Source organism: Xenopus laevis, chromosome 1L (assembly GCF_017654675.1).
Source record: "Xenopus laevis strain J_2021 chromosome 1L, Xenopus_laevis_v10.1, whole genome shotgun sequence".
In the NCBI taxonomy this organism is placed as follows: Eukaryota; Metazoa; Chordata; class Amphibia; order Anura; family Pipidae; genus Xenopus; species Xenopus laevis.
Genome location: NC_054371.1, coordinates 218,874,992 through 218,896,674, shown reverse-complemented (window position 1 = coordinate 218,896,674; position 21,683 = coordinate 218,874,992). Strand labels below are relative to the sequence as shown.

General features: G+C 39.0%; 1 pseudogene; it reads right to left on the bottom strand.

Annotated features, from left to right (window-relative positions):
* Positions 1 to 14,553: 14,553 nt before the first annotated feature.
* On the bottom strand, positions 14,554 to 20,754 carry LOC108718428 (annotated as a pseudogene).
* Between the last annotated feature and the right edge of the window lie 929 nt (positions 20,755 to 21,683).

The following is a 21,683-nucleotide window of genomic DNA, read 5'->3' as shown; positions in this document are numbered from 1 at the left end:
GGGTTTATACCTTTTTTTATTTTATTAATTTTTTTTTTAGCACAAATATTTCAAAGCTTCCACAGCTAGGATACTATTGCTGAAAGTTTTTATGAAAACTCTTGTTTTTTAAGAAAACGTTTTCCCCAATCAGGATAAATATGGATTTTAAAACAAATTCAATATTGCAGATACGAACCCCTGTTATCAAGAATGCTTGGGACCTGTGGTTTTCCGGATAACAGAGCTTTATGTAATTTGGATTTTCACACCTTAAATCTACTAAAAATCTTTAAATAAACCCAATAGGCTGGTTTTGCTTCCAATAAGGATTAATTATATCTTAGTTGGGAATAAGCACAAGCTTTTTAGAGAAAAAGGAGACAATTTTGAAATACTTGGATTATTTGGATAAAATGGAGTCTGTGGTGATCCCGTAATTATTTCTGGATAATGGGTTTGCAGATAACAGATCCCCTACCTGTAACAATGTTGTAAAATGTTTAGCTTGTAACAGCTGCTGAATATTAGTGTCACCAGCTGCATGTATTTTCAGAATGTTATTGCCCTAATGCCAAAGTTACAAATTAATTTAAAATATTGAAATAATCACTTGCTGAAATAATAGTCATGGTTTAAAAATAAAAAAATGAGAATAGAATTCAACCTTGCAATTTCTACCACCACATTAATAGTTTTATCCAAGCTCTCTGATATTATTTTTAGAGGAGAAAAAAGTATTTTTTCAGTTTTTTAAATTTTTCTGAATATAGTTGAATATTTTCTAATTTTAAAAAAAACGAATTTAAAAATATAACTTTTTTTTTTTATATAGATTTATATTATTCCAAGATTACAGGCACAGTCAGGATTAAATGATCACAATCAGTGTATGAAATTCAGGCAAAGACATGAGTTGCCAGCTCCCCCTAAGGCATATGGTGTACTAGGACAGACAGCAGAAGGTTTAGCGCAGATCTTGTTTTTACAGAACTTTAATTATGAATAAGCAGATGGATTGGCACCTGATTCAAATCTCAGTTTTTATAGATTTTTTTTGCAAACTCCATCACTTAAATCTGTTCTAAATTTATAACTCCATTTTCTAGAATTTTGCTACTTGGCATAAGGTAAGGATGCCCTTTATTCCCCCTTTTTTTTTTTTTTTTTTTTTTTTTAAAAAGAGAAATTTATATCCAAAGGGGTAGTAAAGCCACGGATATGTCAGAACACATTTTGGTGTCTTTTGTGCTGGGTTTAAGAACCAAATAAATTCTATTGTCTTGGCTCTTGATGGCCCTCAGTGCTCTCAGCCAGGGGCCCATTGTTAGTAGATAATCTACATGTTCGTGTCTTCATAAAGTGAATGTGCTTGGCTGCTTGTAGGCTGGATTTTGAATGACAATGCTCCCTAATGATGTGACATTATCTTCTGACAATACCAACATCCTGGGTGATTTTATGGAGGTGATTAAAAAAACAAATTGATTAACTTACGAGTAAAATGAATGGTTACGTTGAGAATTACACAAAGAAGAGCTCTAGGATTTAGTCAAAGTGTCCTGGGCAGTCCAGCTATAACTTTCTTCAAGACTGTTGCACTCACTGTCTGTAGGCTGCAGTTGTACCAGATGCTAGATAAATATAATTCCAGGGTGACTAACGTTTGTACACACTGAAGCAGCCACATTATAGGAGATGGTACTTTTTTTTTTTTTTTAAATCTTTTTCCCTAAAACAGTAAATGGAGAATAATGAGCTTCACCGTCTCTGTTTGTTTAACCCTATGTAAGTGTGAAATATGTTTACACTTGACAACTGTTTGGAGTTTGTGAGCAGAATATTGATTCGTTTTCTACTTTCTTGTCTCTTGCACTAATGTGTGCCGTTACGCACAGGGTTAAATTATGGCTTCCTAGGCTGCCCATGTGTTCTTGGAGACACCCAAAGAGCTACGTCTTCCAAATACAGCAGTGCAGGCCTGGACTGGGAGTCAAAATAGGCCCTGCCATTCCAAGTACACAGAGGCCCAAACAGCCCTCTACCAGCCCAAACATCCCCCTACCAGCCCACTATATGGTAATTTTCTATTGAACCATACAGCAGCCCCTCTGGCATTTGCCAGAACCCACAGATTGCCAGTCCGGGCCTGAGTGCAGGCATGGGACCTGTTATCCAGAATCCTCGAGACTTAGGGTTTTCGGATTAGGGGTCTTTCTGTAATTTGGATCTTCATACCTTAAATTACACTAAAGCTGGCCATCCATATGGAGATCCGCTCGTTTGGCAAGGTCGCCAAATGAGTGGATCTCTCCCCAATATGCCCACCTTGAGGTGGGCAATATTGGGCTGATCCGATCTTGGGCCCTAGGGCCCAATGATCGGATCACAACGAGGAGAATACAGACAGTCAGATCAAGAACTGCCCTAACGAACCAATGCATTTCTTGATTCAACTGGATTTTTAAACCTGTCTGATCAACATCTGCCTGATTTTTGGTCAGATATCGATCAGGGAAGCCCGTCAGAGGGCCCCATACACTGGCCAATAAACTGCCAACTTAATCTGTCAGCAGCTTATATCTGCCTGTGTATGGGGCCCTTAACTCCTATATACTCCCTTCTAAACTCTGACACATTCCTACACACTAATATACTGAAGCTCTTGCACTCACACTCACACTCAAACACACACTAAAACACACGCATCCTTAAGGTGGCCATACATAGTGAGATCCGCCAAACGAGGTGGATCTCTCCCCGATATGCCCACATTGAGGTGGGCGATATCGGGCTGATCCGATCGTTGGGCCCCATTCGGATCATAATGGAGGCGAGACAAACAAATGCGGCTGCGATCCAACGGGATTTTTTACCCTGCCCGATCAGCATCTGGCCAACTTTCGGCCAGATATTGATCGGGGATGCCCATCGGATGGCCCCACACACAGGCCAATAAGCTGCCGACTCGGTCTGTCAGCAGCTTTTACCGGTCAGTATATGGGGCCTTTAGATTTAAGTAGGTCAGTGACTGGTGATAGGTTAACATAGGAGCCCACTGTAGATTAACACTCCCAGCAAGACTTTATTAGGCCTATACCCCTGGATTAATCCCCTGACACCGTAGGCCTAATTAAAATCTGTCAGGGACATGTCCATTTGATAGTAAATGAATTGATTAAAAGGCACTGGACAATGAATTAAATAATAAACCAAAGTAGACTTGGTCATTTTTTTTACCCTTGATCAAATGTTTAAACAGAATTGCTTTACCATGCAGGTAATATGAATTCATACAGAGACACCTCAGGCCATATTGGTGTCTGCTGCCCACTTTACCTGCCCTCTCTCGATTCCTATTCCACCACCACTTCCATTCTTGTCTGAGGTAAGGTTCTCACCTGTGGCAAGTTCTCACCCTTTCCTACAACCAAGGCACCTGGAGAACATATGAAAAGACCAGGGGTTCTCAGAAGGCTTCCTAAGGTTACAGAAAATACAGATGCATAATCCTTTAAAGTCTCTAGAAGCTCTCGACCGAGTCTCTTGAGTCTCACCAAAGAACCTGACAATGTTTGCCCAGTCTCACAGCAATTAGATATAGTTATTGCCAAATGATATAGGTTTTCGCCAATAGCGAAAGGATGAGGATTGTTCTAGGCCTGGAGCCACTAAAGGCAGTGTCTTCTTTTTTCTTACTTTTTCTTACTTTTTTTTAGGTTTTACTCCCCAGACATCTCTGTGTAGATCATTCAGTCACAATTCCAAGAATATCTAAGACCACAAATATATGTTCCCCCCCAAATTTCACTCTTATTTGGTTTTCAAGAGTATCTGCTGGAGAAAATGTGCATTCTTCTCAAATCTCTCCATCTCTCTGGCATTTAGTTTGGGCTCCTTCATGAGAGGCCAGCACCACAGTTTGGGATCCACTAAACTAGGGGCTCTGGGACTTTGAACCTCAAGCATCTGTGATGGCCTTGGGACCTGACTGCAAAGTGGGAGCTTGACCCTAAAACATTTGCTAAAGGAAAGAACAGGTTGATATTTTATCTCTGTAATTTGTACCTGATTGCTAGGAAAATGCCTCACCCCTTGTTTTCAGCTGCTCATTGCACCATACATAGGTGCACTCCCTGTGGTTATATTGAGTCACCTGGAGATGAGACATGGACAACTTGTTACATTAACATTATGGTGCATCATATAAGCATTATATGGGGGGGGGGGGTAACCGCCTTACAAAATTAGAGAGAGAGATATAGTTGGATTTTATTAAAAAGAGTAAACGAAAGTCGTAAATTCCATTATATTGTGCGGCTTCCCGAGGACGGTTTTATAGTTTCACGAAGCAAAGCTATATTAATGCAATCCTTCTTTACTTGTTTCCCAATTAGCCTAATTGAATTCAGATTGCTTGAGAGTGGGCAACAGAGACGTTTAGCTTGATGGGATGACAGCCTGAGCTGGAGAGATCCTATTAGAAGTAAGAGTACAAATCCCAGTTACCTTCGGCAGGCCTCTTGTGACTGAAGAGCCTTAAGCTGCTCATCTACTTTCTTTCGGTTAGCGGCGATATTCGACTAGTTTCCCTTTCAGAAATCCTCTAACAATTAATTTTTAGGTGTTGCTAAATCTCTACTAGTGGTATATTATATGTAATATAAGGCACAAAATCTGCCCAGGTGCAGTAACCCATAGCAACCAATAAGATGTTTGCCTTAAAACAGGTGACCAGCGAATGCTTCCTGCTGATTGGTTACTGTGGATGATTAGACCTGTAGCAAACTTGGCACCTATTATTACATAACTCTAAGAGATTCTTCTGCAGCAGAGGATTTAGAGCAGTTCGTTAGATTAACTTCAATTGAGCGACCCAACATCATCTTGGGGGAGGAGGGATCAGGAGTCTAGGGTTTTACCCTTTCTACTCCCCTCTCCTACACAGTGTAACCAGGAGTTTGTTTAAAGAGAGACCATAAAACTCGGTCACTGCCTGTGTCAGATTTACTGGTAAGGAGGTGTTAATTTGGGAACGTTTTGTGCAAAATATAACTAGATGCACTGATATTTATTAATAAAGACACCACACAGAATACACAAGAGCACTAGCCTTTAGGGGTACTTCACTTTTACGTTAGCTTTAAGTACGTTATAGAATATCCTACTCAGACTTCTTTTTTTAATAGATTTTTTATTTATTTGTCTTCTTCTTTTTTCTCTTTCCTACTTTCAAATGGGAGTCACTGACCCCAGCAGTAAAAAAAAAAAACTAATTTCAATGTTATTATTACTTTCTTTTATTATTCAGGCCCTCATTGAAACTACTGCCTGGTTGCTAGGTAAACTATAGAAAATAGGTGCTCAAATGACAGACTGGAAAGATGTTAAATAAAAAAACAATAAAAATAAAAACTGAAGCCCAACAGCAATGCCTCTTAGTAGGGTCCTGCACCGGGTCGGGCACCCGAGGAATACCCTCGGGTTGTGCATAGAATATCCCTGATTCCCTGACCATGTGGGTAGCCCGCGGGTTTTTCGTGGATACTCGGCAAATGTGCAGAACTGGTCCCTCCCGCCCTCACTGGTGCTGCAAGGACAATTTTTTTTGTACCTTTCCGGATGAATGGGCCACGGAGTGACGTCACTTCTAGTCTGAGGTTAGAGGTCAGCAAGTTTGGGTCAAGCTCAGGTCCTTCCAATTGGACCTGTGCAAGACTGTACCTCTTAGTATATAACTGTCTACACCATAATTGAAGTTAATGTAAGAGTGAAGAAAGGTAGCCATGAAGGAATTGCATCTGTACACGGGCAGCAAAGTTTCTATAAATAAATAGATATTTCAGCTAGATGCTGTCCGGTCCAACATCTCATTCCCAACTCAAGGGGATTAATATGAAGTTGGGCCTCTCTTTGCTAGATAGATTATAGATGACAGATAGATAAATAGATGATTGATATATAATAAATATATGATAAATATTTGATAGTTAAATAGATGATAGATAGATAGATAGATAGATAGATAGATAGATAGATAGATAGATAGATAGATGATAGATAGATAGATAGATAGATAGATAGATAGATAGATAGATAGATAGATAGATAGATACAGTAGATAGATAGATGATAGATAGATAGATAGATAGATAGATAGATAGATAGATAGATAGATAGATAGATAGATAGACAAACCCAATAGGCTGTTTTTTCTTCCAATAAGGATTAATTATATCTTAGTTGGGATGAAGTACAAGATACTGTTTTATTATTACAGAGAAAAGGGACATCATTTTAAAAAATTTTGATTATTTGGATAAATGAAGTCTGTGAGAGCTTGCCTATGCATAATTCAGAGCTTTCTGGATAACGGGTTAACAGATCCAATACCTGCAGATGATAGATAGACAGACAGACATACAGACACATAGATAAATAAATGATAGATAGATAATAGATAAATAGATAGATAGATAGATAGATAGATAGATGATAGATAGATAGATAGATAGATAGATAGATAGATAGATAGATAGATAGAGATAATAGATAGATAGATAGATAGATAGATAGATAGATAGATAGATAGATAGATAGATAGATAGATAGATGATAGATAGATAGATAGATAGATAGATAGATAGATAGATAGATAGATAGATAGATAGAGATAATAGATAGATGGATAGATAGATAGATAGATAGATAGATAGATAGATAGATAGATAGATAGATAGATAGATAGATAGATAGATAGATAGATAGATAGATAGATAGATAGATAGATAGATAGATAATAGAGAGATAGATAATAGAGAGATAATAGATAGATAGATAGATAGATAGATAGATAGATAGATAGATAGATAGATAGATAGATAGATAGATAGATAGATGGATGGAGATAATAGATAGATGATAAATAGATAGATAGATAGATAGATAGATAGATAGATAGATAGATAGATAGATAGATGGATAATAGAGAGATAGATAATAGAGAGATAATAGATAGATAGATAGATAGATAGATAGATAGATAGATAGATAGATAGATAGATAGATGGATGGAGATAATAGATAGATGATAAATAGATAGATAGATAGATAGATAGATAGATAGATAGATAGATAGATGATAGATAGATAGATAGATAGATAGATAGATAGATAGATAGATAGATAGATAGATAGATAGATAGATAGATGGATGGAGATAATAGATAGATGATAAATAGATAGATAGATAGATAGATAGATAGATGGATAATAGATAGATAGATAGATAGATAGATAGATGATAGATAGATAGATAGATAGATAGATAGATAGATAGATAGATAGATAGATATAGACAAACCCATTAGGCAGATTTTTCTTCAAATAAGGATTAATTATATCTTAGTTGGGATCAAGTACAAGGTGCTAGGAGAGATGACAGATGATGGATGACAGATAGATAAATAGATAGAGGAGATGATAGATAAATAATAGATGAATGATATATAGATTCTACTTACATACATGCTGAAGGATTTACTTTGCTTGTTCCACTCCAATACTACAAGTTGTTTTGCTCGTTAGACGCATCACTTGATATGAAAGGGATTAAGGGGGTTTAGTTGGTAATCACTTTGTGTTAATCCCCCAGACACCTATTAAACAAACCAGTTTGGCTACTTTAATGCAGCCATTGTTACCATAAGGCACCTGTTAAACATCTCTCATTATTTCTCTTGGTTAAAGCAAATATGTACAAGTGCTTGGAAAGTGTCAGCTTTGGGTCTGTCGCTAAAGGCAAAGTATAAATGGGATTAATTTGCATTTCCCAAAAACACGAGTAGAGCCTAATTGGGATGGAGAAATGCAGATTTATCAGTACATTATTTTGGATGATATATTATTATTATTATTTAGCAAGTGCAACTGACAGAGCTGTAATGTGTGAACATCTCTGTTAGCAAATGCTCCTAATTAATTAACAAGAGATTTTATTGCCCTGACTCTGTCTATCTGGGGCAGATCAGCCTTTACAAAACCGTGTCCTTCCGCAGCCCGCTAAGCCTTAGGGCTCTTACTCACTGGCGTTCTGACCTGCGCTCCCCTGCGTTCCGTTTTTTGGCGTTCAGCCGCAGGGGAGCGCAGGAATAGACGCATGTCATTATTTCAAATGGGGCTGTACTCACTCAGGCGCGTGTAGGCGCCGAACGCAGGTTGAGACGCAACATGCTGCATTTTTCCTGCGTTCGGCGCCTACACGCGCCTGAGTGAGTACAGCCCCATTTGAAATAATGACATGCGTCTATTCCTGCGCTCCCCTGCGGCTGAACGCCAAAAAACGGAACGCAGGGGAGCGCAGGTCAGAACGCCAGTGAGTAAGAGCCCTTAGGTTTCATTATTGATTGATAATCAGTTCTAAGTGTTTCACATGAGGATAAAGCTCTTACAAGGTTACCCCATGATATACTGCCCTTGGGTACAAGGAACTGCCCATGGTCTTGGTTGCTGGGTACTTGTAATTTTAACATAATGGCCTTGGCATACTTTCAGGATTCTGAATAAAAGGGAAAAATTGGCTTTAAATTACTACAGGGGGTCATTTATAACGTTTGTTGCAAGTGTGCTTATAAGGAATGCACCAAATCCAGGATTCGGTTTGGGATTCAGCCAGGATTCTACCTTTTTCAGCAGGATATGGATTCGGCCAAACTGAATCCAAATCCAAATTTGCATATGCAAATTAGGAGCGGGAAGCAAAATCCTGTAACTTTTTGTCACAAAACAAGGAAGTAAAAATAGTTTTTTCCACTTTTCCCCTTCCTGTCTCTAATTTGAATAAGCAAATTAGGATTTCAATTTGGTATGGTATTAAGACAAATTCTAATTCAGATGGATTCGGTGCATCCCTAGCACTTATTGATGATGTTTCCTGAAACTTGCATCCCCTTTGCTACAAATGTACATGAAAATTGCATTTGTTTTGAGGCATCAGGCACAATTGTACCTATAATTACGCTGGAATTATGGGGAAATTATACTGCATTATGGATAAAACTATGGCAATTTATATCCAAAATTGCAGTTTGCAAACTCAAATTTCGGTCATAAATGACTCTTTGAGAGTCCTTTACTAACTATTAGTGATGGGTGAATAAATTCTCCAGACACCAATTTGCAGCGAATTTCCACGTTTTGCCACAATTTAATTAATTTGCAAAACTGAGGCGACAATTCGCCTGCGAAAAATCCGCTGCGTCAAAAAAAAAATTGTCGCATGTCAAAATTATTTGAACACCCATTGACTTTAATGCATTTGGACCAAATAGTAGTGCGTATAAAAATTGGCACTCGCGTAAAAATTTACGCACGTCTAAATTATTTTGACATCCATTGACTTCAATGTGTTTTGCAAATTTTTCAGTTTCACGAATTTCGTGGTAAATTCGCAAATCTTTCAGCACAGATTTGCCCATCACTACGAACTATCAGATTCAGATTTTTTCCCACCAATCTCTAAAAATTTGTGGTTTTCTCATTATTTTAAAAGCTATAAAAATTCGAGATTTATGAAGTGTAAAAACCACGATAACCTCTAATACAAAACTTCGCCAGGTAAGAATTCCGATTTTGTAATAAATCTCATAGTTTTAGAGTTTGTGAGTTTAGTCGTGGTTTCTAAAACCACAAAAAATTGATTGTTGATAAATAGGTACCTTTATGTATTAAATAAAACTGTTCAGTTGATCAATTTTTAGTCTTTTTTAAATGTCCTATTCTTTTTCTTTCTGCCTCCAACTAAAAATACAAAAAATACAATCCAAAAGGCCACAAAGAGCCTTATACATATCTTGTTGGTTGGTGGTTCCTCATCCTCAGCCCCTACCTGAAAAATGTTGGGACCACTGAGTTGGAATTTGGCAGTTCTGCATTATTTGCTGAAAATATTGAGGTCACAGTAGCGTGCTTTCTATGTTATTTCACTGGGGCAGAACCATGTTTTCTTATGCCACTGATCATATTAATGCTGTTTTTGTCTATTGAGAATTGAGTCTCAGCAGGGGTAATGTACATGGCGGCTTCTATTTATGTTCCAATACTGACCAAAGAAAAAAAGCAACCTATAAATATGTTTAAGTGCATTGGTTTCTTCCCTTTATCCTTTTCATCAAATTAGCCAAAGGTCAGTATTATATTTGAAAGAGCATTAATCCTTCCCTAATTTGGCCAATCTTCTTATGGGAGCCTTAATAAATGGAGAACGTTTGATCTGTGGGCAATGCTCGTCTTAAATAACTTAATCAGATTAAATTTATACCATTAACCCAAACAGTTGAGAGACGAGGAGTCATTTATTAATTACAGTAATTGAGCTGAAGAGCTATCTGTGATGTGACGGTGCCGGGCTGTCTTATTATTATATATTAGCAAGAGAAAGAATTCTGCTCAGGCCAACTATAACTTTACTTTGTGGAGCACTCATGGAACACTTCAAGGGAAATCAAACTAGTCTATTTAATATATACTTGGCCACTAACCCCACTATTAATAGTGGTGCAGCTTAGGGCCGTAACTGTTCAATTTATGGTAATATTCACAGATAGCATTGACAGGGAGGAATCTTCCATTGAAAAGCCTTCATTTCGATATGGGACCCAGACACTCAGCAACATTTCAGACTGCCATTGGTTCATTAACAAGCTTGATAAAGGATCGATGGCGGTCTGAAACGTTGCTGAGTGTCTGGGTCAGAGCTTTTTAATGGAAGATTCTTCCTTGTCAGTGCTGTCTGTGAATATTATATTGAAGTAACAGATGGAGGTGGCCACCGTGTGACTAGTTAAATGTGGTAGTGTGCTGACAAAACAACCTTTGCTTTCAATTTATTCTTCCATAGAACCTCAACAGTGGATCCAGCCTAGTTCATGGAAACTGATTTAAACTCAATCCCACAGTGACTCCAAGAGAAGGATCTATTTTCTATTCCTTCTCTCTAAAGGGAGTCACATAGAATCCAATACATTCCCAATGTAGGGAGTGCATAGGATTCTCAAAGTAGAGAGTCCTTTAAGGACAATGTTGTTGTACAGGAACCCGTGAATTCTGATGTTGCCCTGGGTACAGGTGTTTTTCAGGCAAAAGTATTTTCTTACTGTATTTCTGCTATACAGGTATGAGACCTCTTATCCAGAATGCTCGGGACCAGGGTCAGAACTAGAGGTAGGCAGAAGAGGCAGCTGCCTAGGGCACAGCAATTGGGGGGCACTGGGCAGCTACCTTTTCTGCCTACCCCTAGACCAGCACGTATACGCGAGAGAGCACCACCGCACATGCACGTGAGCTACAGGGGAAGGACTGGGCAAACTTGCCTGCTGGATTGCCTAGGGCGCCCGGCCGGCCTGGCCCACCTCTGCTCTGGACCTGGGGTTTTCTATATAACAGATCTTTCTGCAATTTGGATCTCCATACCTTAAGAAAATCTACTAGAAAATCATGTAACATTAAATAAACCCAATAGGCTGGGGTTGCCTCCAAAAAGGATTAATTATATCTTAGTTGGGATCAAGTACAAGTTACTGTTTTATTATTACAAAGAAAAAGGAAATTGTTTTCAATCCATAAGATTATTTGGATGTAATGGAGCAGAGTATTGTTTGTAGGGTAGTCACTCAAAGAGCAGTACTCCAGGCAGTAGTAGTAAAAAAGGTCTTTATTAGAGAACAAGTGTGGATTACAGCCATACACGTTTTGTGTTCTCACAACACTTAATTACAGGCTCTATGATTACGTGTTGTGAGAACACGAAACGCATAAGGCTGTAATCCACACTTGTTCTCTAATAAAGACCTTTTTTACTACTACTCCCTTATGCTGAAGGTCTGGGGCAGAGCACCTGGGCCTCCTCGTTTACGTGTAGTGATGGGCGAATTTGCGCCTTTGCGCTTCGCCGAAAGATTTGCGAATTTAGAGCGGAAACAGCGGAAAATTCGTGAAACGCCCCCAGCATCTCGTTTTTGACGCCGGCGGCCGTTTTTTTCGATGCGCCGGAAAGGTTTTTTTTGACGCCGGCGAATTTTTGCCGCAAATCTTTGCGGGCGTTTTGCCAATTTATTCGCTGGTGGCGAATCGCGCAAATTCGCCGCGAATTCGCGCCTGGTGAATAAATTCGCCCATCACTATTCACGTGGTGAGTCTCTTTTGAAAATAAATGTTTGTGATGATATTGGATATAATCGAGTCTATGGGAGATGGGCTTTTTCTAAGTCACATCTTGACTAGACTAAAGGTATGAAGATTAGTGATGAGCAAAATTTGCAAAAGTGAGGTGACAATTTACAGGTGCAAAATTCGCCCGCGACCAAAAAATTGTCACGCGTCAAAATTAATTTGACGCCCATTTACTTCAATGCGTTTCACAAATTTTCGGCCATTTCGTGAAGTATTCAGCAAAATGAAACGGAACAGATTCGCCCTTCACTAATGAAGATTGAAATTATCGAAAGACCCGTTATCAGGAAAATCCCAGGTCCCAAGCATTCTGGATAACAGTGTAGATCCCATACCTGTAAATACACAATCCCAAAATAAAATATAAAAGCATATAAGAAATTGGGTGGCCACAATTCATCCTATATTTTTATCATTTAAATTTCCAATAGTTTTTATTGGCATTTAAAAGAATAAACCACTAGATTAACATAAGAAAATGTTCAGTGTCGGACTGGCCCACAGGGAAACCAGGAAAACTCCCGTTGGGCCCAGGTGTCAGTGGACCTCTTGCTTTTAACCATTTGGTCTATTTCATGGTCATTATTAGAGGGGAATTGTGGAAGCACTCAAGGCTAAATCAAAATATATTCAAATATAATGGAAGTGCTACTTACAATGCACTTCCCTGGGCCCCTGTCTCATAAATAATTCAGTATAAATGCAAGTGCATATGTTTACAAAACAGGGGTTTTTAGTTACCAAAGTTATGATCATAAAATTGAAAAGCCACCATACCACGTCAAGGTAAACCCCATATGGCGGTCCCTAACTTGCTTACTTTAAAAAGTCATTCCCTATTTCTTTATGGGAACAATGGGGCAAATTCACTAAGATTCGTAGTTGCGCCAGGCGTAACTTCGCCGCACTTCGCCAGGCTTAGTTTCGTCAGCGCTCCGCAAATTCACTAAAATCCGAAGTTGCGCACAGGGGTAGCATAAGGTTGCGAAGTTGCGCTAACGTTGATTCGCTAAGCGAAGTTACGCTACCGATGGTTAATTTGCATACAGCGCCGAATTCAAATTTCAATGTAGGAATACGTAGAATCACTACAAATGCCTGGGAAACCTTCAAAACATTAAATAAATTTTTTTTTTGCCCTACTCATGTGCCCACTGTATAGTTAAGTTGCCATGAGTCAGGAAATGTAGGGGGGAAGGAGGGGAGCCCCAAAAATTTTTCAGCCTATCACCCATAATATAGAAAAAACGCCAGCGTTTTTTGGGACTTAGAAAAAATGTGAACTTTTTTTGAAGCAATCCCTATCTGCTCTATTGCGCTTCGCCTGGTCTGAGGTGGCGAAGGAAGTCTAGCGTAAAAGGTAGCGTTCAGTACACTGCGCGCGTTAGTGAATTTGCATATTTTTGCGATAATTCACCAGGCGTAAGGGTGCGAAGTAACACTAGCGAATTTACGCCAGCGTTCGTCAGTGAATTCGCGAAGTAACGAAAATGTCGAATTGACGCCAGCGTTAGGCGCTTCGTCGCTTAGTGAATTTGCCCCAAAGAGTCTAAATAATGGAAGAATAGAGTATATAGTGTGTAGAGAAAAGAGACTAGGAGAATAAAGAGGTTGAGTGAGGAGAGGAGGTATAGTAGGTTGGAAAGTGGGCCCTCAGCCTTAGGTTTTCTGGTGGGCCATTGGCATCCCAGTCCGACACTGACAATGTTAACAAGATCCTGATATACATGTCACACATCAGTGGGTATAAATTGAATTCAAGTAGTATTCGTCAGTTCCTATGTTTTTCTAATGCACAAGGTGACTTGTGTCTTTCATATTATGAAGTTACCCCACATATCACATACACATACACATCATTTTTACCAGCCAGGTAACAACCCCAATTCTTTGTATATTGAATGATGGCATCAGAATGGATCCTCAAGACATAACCATTGTCACCATATGTATGATGGTGACAATGGTTAAATTCAGTGGTAAATAAAAGTATTCAAATGAAATATATTATTTTTTTCATAGAATTGAGAAGAATACATTTGCTGGTGATAATTTAGAATATACAGAAACTCCAAGGTCGGGGGAATAGCCATAGTAATTTGTATTGTCTCGGTGGATTTATCTAAGGGGAATATTAAGAGGTGAATATGTAACAAAGAATTAGGCTAAAAATGCTGCACATTATGTTCTGGGGTCCTATAACCCTTTAGCAGAGAAGATCTGTGCCTCTGCCAGCTCAGAAACGAGGGCAATTTTAGGCAAAATGTAATAATCAGCAAACCTGTAGCATCAGCTTATATTACAGGGGAAGCTCATTTTCTGCTGGATAATTAGTGACGAGCCCTAAGCTTAGCTTCTCAACAGCCAATCAGAGCCCACTGAGCATGTGAGTGTCACAGACACTCCTAACAAAATCTGAGATAGTGACACAACATTACTGGTATAGAGATTCTGAAGTGCAATAAGCTCAGTATAGAAAATACAGCAAAAGGCAGAAAATTGTGATTGCACTGTAGCTGCTATATGAGCAAAAAGAAATCGATTAGTTGTAGTAATTTGGAATCCTGGAATACTAGGGTACCTATTAGCTCAGAAATGTCGCGTCATTGGCCTGCAGCCTTGTGCCTTTATATGGACATTTACAGAATGGAATTTGTGATATTATAATATACTTTAGTGCACAAACTTGATTTTGTTCTAATTCTTTTTAAAAATATTGCATATATATATATTTTTTTTTTACACATCATTTATTATTCTGTATACAAAATATATAACAAGTCATTGAGGCGTTCCATGATAACTTAAAGGCACGAGACCTTGCGACTTTGAGATGACTTCTAATATCCTTCATTTGTTACAATGGTTATTATACATAAGGTTCAGTGAGTCATATGACACAAATTACATCACTAAGCACGATTAGATCTGATGACATCACAAAGTAGTGTTTATAAGGATATACTTTACAGCTTATGCATCACTCTTGTGTTCAATGACAGTATTTACAAGAGATAATTATAAAAGTATTGCTCTTGTCCTCCACTAATGTATAAAATACCCACAAGCAGCAGCAAACAAAAGCCAAGCTGTACATACGACATGTCAGCACAATTTTTTTTAGCAGTCTTGGCCTTTCTTTTCTGTTTTTCTCCAATAGTTTCTCACATATCTTCACCTCCTTCATATTCTTGTTTGTGATGTAGGAAAACAGGGTGCAAATAATTATAAAGAGGAGGTGTAGTCAACCATATACAGCGGGTGTTTCAAGATCACATAAGGGCACATTTGTCTTCGGCCGCCTGCTTCATTTCCGTAAATGTAGCGGTCGCCTTCTCTTTAATGGTGTCCATATCCATATTTTGAAGGTTTTGGATTTGTCCCAGTATAGAACTCTTTTCTTCCTCTTCGTCCTGATCTTCAGCCACCATTTTCTGGAGATCCTCCGGTAAGTCAACGTCATCTCCTGCCATCTGGATCTGGTTCTCATCCTTCTCGCTCTTGGAAAACAGAAGTGCAAAAAATACATGAACCTACTTCTTGGGTGTGAATTTATTCTAAAGTTCTACATTCTGCAGGACCATCTACCTTTAAGGGCCACTATACATTTAGGGGCCAATTCACTAACTTCAAGTGAAGGATTCGAAGTAAAAAAACTGTTTTTTGGGCTACTTCGACCATCGACTACGACTTCGAATCGAACTATTCGAACTAAAAATCGTTCGACCATTCAACCATTCGATAGTCGAAGTACTGTCTCTTTAAGAAAAAACTTTGACCCCCTAGTTCGCCATCTAAAAGCTACCGAACTCAATGTTAGCCTATGGGGAAGGTCCCCATAGGCTTGGCTAACTTTTTTTAATTGAAGAATAATTCGATCGTTCGATCGCACTAATTGCGCTAAAATCCTTCGACTTCGATATTCGAAGTCGAAGGATTTTAATTCCCAGTCGAATATCGAGGGTTAATTAACCCTTTGTGAATCGGCCCCTAAGCTCTGCAGACATTAGAAAATCTAATGGTAATTTTAGTAGTCATGTAAGACCTTTCCCAAGGTATACTTCTAGTTGTAGGGTAAACTCCTCAACACTCTTCCCAGCCACCCAAATATTGGTCTTGGGTTTTGTGACTGGAGCTCTAGATGTTTAGGCAAATCTACCCCTGCCCTAGACAGAAAATTTACATTTACCCCAATTGTCGTTCCAACTGACTTAAAGTTCTAGGCTCCAATACACTCCTCGTGTCTCTACAGTGGCAGCATTGTACAAAAACATTGAGAATATTTTTACCTTTGGAAGTCTATATTTTTCCCTCATATGGACCCTTAATGTGGCTCGTTCTGCTTTCTTTTGGACAAACTAAGCATCTCTTTCCATCCTATAAAAAAAAAAAAAACAGTAGTGAGACAGTAGTTATCAGTTACTACTGTAGTTATCAGATACTCTGTGCTGTGTGCAATATTAAATAACATGAAAGTAAAGTTGGTAGTGCAATGGAGGATCCATTAGTTTGAACAGGTCAGTGATAGTTGGTTGGACCTTGTATGGCTGGTTAAACCTTTCTGGACCTGCATTTGCTGCATCTGTAATTGACTTAGCAAGGTAGGGTCTGCAGAGGTCATGACTGCTACTAGGCCCTGGGAACTCTGGTGGCATCATATAGAACCAAAGGAGGCCTATTTACTATTTTCATCACCGTACCTTTAGCTTCTCTATTTTTTTTGTCCAGACCCACATTATCTAAGGTTTTGGTGAATTTACATTCCAGAAGCACCCTCAAGTGATGCCTTCCTGCAGCCATAGTAATCCAGTTTTATCAGAGATACTCACAAAGTCTCGTTTTTGAAATACGATGCAGAGTGCAAAAGACAGTGAAAGTAGCATTGTGAGTACATGCTTTTTGCTCTTTCCACCTTACCCAGGCCTTATCACCCTAAATGTATCTAGGTTATCACCCTAGATGGCTCTAGAATGGAATACAGAGTTTTCGTCATTTGGTATAACTGTATTCACAAGCTACGTCATTCAGAAGATGCAGTGGGGCTATGTACATAACAGACATCTGATCGGTTGCTTTGGGTTACCAGCACTCAAGAAGATGTTGCATATTTGACTTTTTCCTTCATCGTTGACTAACCTTGAACATCAGAGCTAGAGTTGCCACCTTTTCTGGAAAAAAAGCCTTCCTCAATTTTACATTTTCTTTCCTATTAATAACATTGGAAATAGACATCATTTGCACTGGCCTAATCTGAGCTCAGTCTATGACGGAAGAGTGATAGGCAAGGGGACAGGTGTGTGACCAAGTAACTCACTGCTCAGTTAAAGCCTACACAGGATCCACCCATAATGAGTTAGTGAAGTGAAGTCTATGTTTGTAGGTGGCAGTTATCACTAGTGGGAGAGAAGTTGTATTGGGGTTGGGGCTCGTTTTTTAATAACAACATTAGGGCCCGTCTCTTAGCCATCCTCCATATCTACAACATAAGGTTCATATTAGATCTGAAAAAAAGGAAGCTGATCTGTAGAACGGTAACTAACAGAAGAATCAAAGGATGACACTGAGACCCTGGATCAGAAGAGACAAGACAATTACAAGAAGTAATGGATCTAAATGGGACAAAATCACAGGCAGCAGGAAAAAGCGCAGTGCGGAACAAACATTTTCATTATCGGATCAGAATGGAGGCAATACGGGCGGTCGGATCAAGGGATAGCATCAACGAACAGATGCGGCTGCGATGTGACGGGATTTTTACCCCTGCCTGATTGACATCTGCCCGACTTTCGGCCAGATATCAATCGGGAAGCCCATCAGAGGGCCTCACACACGGGCCAATAAGCCGCCGATTCAGTCTGACAGCAGCTTTTATCGGCCTGTCTATGGGGGCCTTTAGGATCTACAGCATCACTACCTCCTTCCCAACTGTAACGGCTCTACTACACATCTAGCTGAGCATGCTGGGAATGGGAGTTTATCTGTTGGGCTGCAGGTGTGATATGCAGGTTTTCCTCCCACAGTCAAAAAACACAACAACTGGTTAATTGGCTTCTGATGAAAGTGTTCGTGTGTGTTTAAATTGTAAGCTCCTCTGTAGAAATGGGAAAGATTAGATAGCTTCATATACATAAAGGCTTCTCATATTATAACCTTCCAGCCTGATGTATAGCTCTGTTGTTATTGATACAAATGGAAAATGTAATGCAGGTCCCATTTTACCCCCCCCCCCAAATACCCATCCAATGATCCTTCCCCTCCAATCTCCCTATATCCCCTTTGCCCTGCATTTGAGATATTATAATGACCAGCCAGGATACCAACAGTGATAGGCTCAGCCTTGCAGTGATTTTTATTGTTCCTTAAAGGAACAGTAACACCAAATAATGAAAGCATTTTAACATATTTAACATCTAATGTATGGCTAGCGTGCACTGGAAAAACTGTGTGTTTGTTTCAGAAAAAATACTATAGTTTATATAAACAAGCCAAGGGGCAACCATTGAAGCTGGAAAATAGAAGAAAAGTCACAATATACACAGCACATAACAGATAAGCTCTGTCCAATACAATGATGAGTTATCCATTATGTGCTGTGTAACTTGCGACTTTTCTTCTATTTTCCAGCTTCAATGTGACTTTTCTACTTTTTTTCCAGCTTGAATGGCTACACAGCAGCTTGTTTACATAAACTATAGTAGTACTTATCTGTTATCTACTGTGTATCCTGTGCTTGAATGGCTGCCCCCATGGCTACACAGCAGCTTGTTTATATAAACTATAGTAGTACTTATCTGTTATCTACTGTGTATCCTGTGCTTGAATGGCTGCCCCCATGGCTACACAGCAGCTTGTTTATATAAACTATAGTAGTACTTATCTGTTATCTACTGTGTATCCTGTGCTTGAATGGCTGCCCCCATGGCTACCCAGCAGTTGGTTTATATAAACTATAGTAGTACTTATCTGTTATCTACTGTGTATCCTGTGCTTGAATGTCTGCCCCTATGGCTACACAGCAGCTTGTTTATATCAACTATAGTAGTCTTTCTAAAGCAAATATGCCAGTGTTACCAATGCAGAGCAACAGTTCATTACATTTTAATTACTTTGATGCACTTTTAGTTTTGGGTGTTACTGTTCCTTTAAGACTTCTGAACCCTCTTCAACATGAAACAGAAATTTAAATCATTATCAGCATATTTCTAGTAACCCAAAGTCGGATCGTATGGCATCAAGTCTACATACCCACATGGTGAAAAAATAGGTGAAAGGTAACCTTTCTATTTCTGGCAGCTGAGTAGAGATGCTCGGCACCTAACTGGCGTTATGGTTATGTACCCGTCTTAGAACATTAGGCACAATGAGTATGTCTAAAGCCCCATTCTTGTGCCAAGCCTTATAGAACAATGCCATTCTATACATTTATCACCAGTCTCTGAACAAATTCCCACCTATTACTTAGTCTTATTCTCGTGATTTACCTCTGGGAAGGCAGATGCCCAGGAATATTTTAGGTAAAGGAAACTGCAATACTTTTCTGATGCTTATATTAAGGGTCGAGGTTAGAAAAGGGTACGGACCTCCTAGTTAAAAAGTTGAAGTTCAAAGACAGCCGGAGAGCTGCAAGATTCCCATTTCTGACATACACTGATGTGTTCTTTGTACTTACATTTTGCCTTCCACTGAATCCCTTTGAAGCAGTTGTCCCAAGGCACAAGCCCCCCAAAACCTTCTGTGTTTAAATTAGGGATGGAATCCTTAAGAAATTATATACCAGCAACATTTGAAGTCTAAAACTACCAGCATACTCACTTCTCCTCCACTAGTTGCCTCTGATACTCTTCAAACTCTTCTCGAGTCATCCCTGCGGCTGCTGCCGGGTCGGTGGCTTCACCTTCCTCTTTCTTCTCTTCGTTTGATCCACTAAGCCCAAAACTTTTCATTTGATTCCCTACCATAGTCTTCAGTAGGAAAGACATTATTTCTGCGGTTTTTCTTTGGCTCCTACAATTCCCAAAGCATAAAATGAGCAGAGACGAGAGTGATATTCCACCTTTCGCACGGGTAAATGGGTCTGTTGTATCCGTCAAGGACACAGAGTCTCTAGCAACCATATGCCAAAAATGGTTTGTCAGCCATAATCTGGATTAGAGGGAGAACTGGATAGTATAGAGGGGCAGATGGTTCAGATTACTTCAAAAATCATTAGTTGCAGCTGCCTACTTTCATAATAATGCTCTAAGCTAATTTACACTCACAGGGCACGTTATAGTACGAGTTGCTCCGTCGCTCATTAGGACACTTTCTGATAATATAATATACAATCACGGACGCCGGTTAAAGAGGATTACAGCACAACTGATCAAATTTCAGTGGATTACAAGGTGGAAGTATTATTATTTAGTGGGACGGCATACCTCAATATTGTGGCTGGGCATTTAGCCACGGAAGTGCCACTTTTTGGAACAGATTTCTTTTAAAAAGAAAGAAAATTTGGACTTTTTGGGTCCTGAAATCATTTTTTTCAAAGATTTAAGAAAATTTAAAAAATCTAGACCTTATATTAAAACCAGCCCAGGGTATAGAAATGGGTCGAAGTTAGATACTTTTTTATATTTCTATTATATTTTTTAAATAATGTATAATAAATACTTATTTTGGTTATTTGCAGCGGTGAAGGTTTTTGTTTTGATTTTTCCAAGGTAGTAACTAAGGATGCACCGAATCCAGGAATCCTTCTGCCCGGCCGAACCGAATCCCAATCCTAATTTGCATATGTAAATTAGGGGTGGGGAGGGAAATCTCGTGACTTTTTGTCACAAAACAAGGAAGTAAAAAATGTTTTCCCCTTCCCACCCGTAATTTGTATATGCAAATTAGGGTTCGGATTCGGTATTCAGCCGAATCTTTCGCAAAGGGTTCGAGGGTTCGGCCGAATCCAAAAAAGTGGATTCGGTGCATCCCTAGTAGTAACCCACTCATTCCAGCTGGATGTCTATTTATGACCAAGGAGAAGGTTCCACCCACTTATATGATATAATCAATGGCATGGTTTAAACGAGGCAGGGCAAGGACCCAAAACATCTTATTAAAGGGGTTATTCATTAAAGGTCAAATTTTAGCGTTTTATATACCTCGAATGAACTTGAATGAACTCACAACTCGAATGGTTTATAATTTAAAAAAAAAAAACTCGAATGTGAGAAACTTGTATTATCGAGTTCGTGGTTAAATACCGGACAGCTCGAATAATTAGAGTTTTCTGCAACAAAATTGCTCGAATTATTCAAGTTTTCGGGCAAAACCCTCTGAAAAAAACTCGAACATCGTGAAGTCTATTAACATCTCTAAATGGGGCCGATTCACTAAGGGTCGAATATCGAGGGTTAATTAACCCTCGATATTCGACTAGGAATTAAAATCCTTCGACTTCGAATATCGAATTTGAAGGATTTAGCGCAGATAGTTCGATCGAA